General features: G+C 30.8%; 1 long non-coding RNA gene across 1 annotated transcript; it reads left to right on the plus strand.

Annotated features, from left to right (window-relative positions):
* The first annotated feature begins 233 nt into the window (after window positions 1–233).
* On the plus strand, window positions 234–2,081 carry LOC145094703 (uncharacterized). The gene is made up of 2 exons (XR_013703502.1): window positions 234–1,279; window positions 1,892–2,081. It is a non-coding gene; the product is annotated as an uncharacterized LOC145094703 (long non-coding RNA).
* Window positions 2,082–2,484: the final 403 nt, after the last annotated feature.

The following is a 2,484-nucleotide window of genomic DNA, read 5'->3' on the forward strand; positions in this document are numbered from 1 at the left end:
AAATATTTAAATACTATAAAAAAAGTAGATGAGTTCATGAGTAAGGTGGGGCCTAGCCATGTTGGAATGATGTGTATATGACTAGGAGCAAGGATCACACCAAGTAATCTCTGTTGCGTAAACCGTCCAAATAAAATATAATTATTTATAAAGTTGTTCTATAAGACCTTCATAGTTTCATTTCATCAAAGCATGCGGAAGATGCAAAACTCGTTTCTCACCTCATTCTTTAAAAATATCGTCTTAATTCATATTTATTTATATCTTCAATATTCTATCTATTGTATATGATAAATAAATAATTTTAAAAACACGTGTTTCCTCTTCAATTATCTAATTAAACTCATATTCTCCTTAGTATTATATTAGGTGTTTTTATAAATATATATTATTTTGTATTATGAGATATTAACTATGTTATTTATTTAAGTTGAAAATTAGTAAATCTATATATATTTTTTTAAATACTTCAAATTATAACATGCAAAATGTGTGTTATAAAATATGAGGTAAACGCGTATCATTAAAGCACACATATTTATGTATCATCTGACTCATTTATGACATGCATTGCGCATCATTGAAGGGTTGTTTTCTACATTTTTTTTTCTCAATTATATTGTTCTTATCTTAACAAATACCGATTTGCATATCTATGTGTATGTGTATGTGGTTGTGGCTGATTGTTTGCTGTTTTTGAATTTTTATTTGTCATTTGTTGTATTAATAATATCTTATATTTGTGTAGATTCGAAGTTGAACATGTAAGGCCCTGTTTGTTTACCTCTTAATTGAAAAATTAAGAGGAGGGCTCTTAATTTTTAAGATATTGGATGTTTGGTAGCATATGAAAAAAAAGCTCTTAATTTTTAAGTAGGCTCTTAAAAATTCAGATTTGAAGGCGTATCTGAATTAAATGAAAGACATTTATGCCCTACATACCAAACATGGAGTCGCTTCTTTTTTTCTACTCATCGAGACAGTAGCACATTTCCCCTCCCTCTCCGATCTTCAAACAATCCATCTGCCTCTCTCCGGTCTGCAATAATGTCGCCGCCTCCACCAGCTGCGCCATCCCCGCCTCCACAAGCTATGTCAGTGATGATTGCAGCGACGTCACCTTCACCAAACTAGCGCCCCCTCTTCCTCTTCAGTCAGTGTGCGAGGTTTTTCTCTTCGCCAGGTTCTCCAACGACGCCGTCTGCAACGACGCCGCCACACCCCAACATCACCACCGCCTCCTAGAACGATGTTGCCGCCTCCGTCTCCGACGTTCCAGGTGAGTTTCTTCCTTCTTTCCCCCAAAACTCATTTTTTTTTTGTTTTTATAGAAAACTTGTTTTTTTTTCTTTTCATTTTTTTTCTAAATTCATGTATTGTTTGTAAGATGTTGAATTCGTGATTTTCTTTTGTTTCTTTTCTGAATTCATACGTGGTTTCAAACTATTGAAATGGTGAAATCATAAATCTAATTATAAAGGTTTAAAATCTGATATTAACAGTTGTTGTTGTTGATGATAAGAGTTGAATTTGTTTTTTCTTGAATGTTTTGCTTCTAACAGATTTGGATTGGGTTTTAAGTGTTGATGTATGCATAAATTTTGATAAAGTTGTTATTAGGAGCTTCGATTCCAGTCTTTTAAAATGTTTAATGTGGCTGATTCTTGAAATATGATCTGTTTGAAAATATGATGCTGAAATTTTGATACTTGAAACAATTATGAACTCAGATTCTAAAATTTTTGTTACGAACTTTGATTATTAACTTATATACTTGTTGCTAATGGGAAATTTCTTGCTTAAATGGATTATTTCTATTGATTTGTGCTTAAAAGTTTTGGTTAATTTTTTGTGGATAAAAGAGTGATAATTTTATGGTTTTTTCTTTAAGTGTGCAGGAGGTAGAAAGTCTTTAGTTCACTAGTTGCAACATGGATTGAAAGAATATTTTTATTTTGCTATTGTATGATGTTTATGTTACAATGGATTGAAAGAAGTGAATTTGAAAGAATTTATGATTAATTTGATTATATTGTATGATCACTTGATTTATGCTAGATTTGGATTTTATATGGTGATTATATTTTTTTCTTATAATTATTTAAGAAATTGATTAGGTTATTTTATAAACAGACATTTGAATTCAATAAAAAATAAAACAGAAGGGTAAAATGGTCATTTTTATAATTCAGCACAATAATTCAGATCTCCCAACCAAACAGCATGTTAAACATTTAGCTCTTAAAATTTCAGACCCTCTTAGAAATTCAGATCTCTTAAAAATTCAGATCCTACCAAACAGCCCCTAAGACTATGAAGTTTGATTTCTTTAACATGAAGCAATATAAGTTTATATGTTGCATGAAATCTCAAGAGTTTTATTTTGGAAACTTTGATACATGAACGGATTTATTTTGATAATCAGTCGTCATCTTCATTGATTTATGTTATTGAATTTTGTCTCTGAGAGAGAGAGAGAGAGAG

Source organism: Lactuca serriola, chromosome 3 (assembly GCF_051521515.1).
Source record: "Lactuca serriola cultivar US96UC23 chromosome 3, Lser_US96UC23_V15, whole genome shotgun sequence".
Classification (NCBI taxonomy): domain Eukaryota; kingdom Viridiplantae; phylum Streptophyta; class Magnoliopsida; order Asterales; family Asteraceae; genus Lactuca; species Lactuca serriola.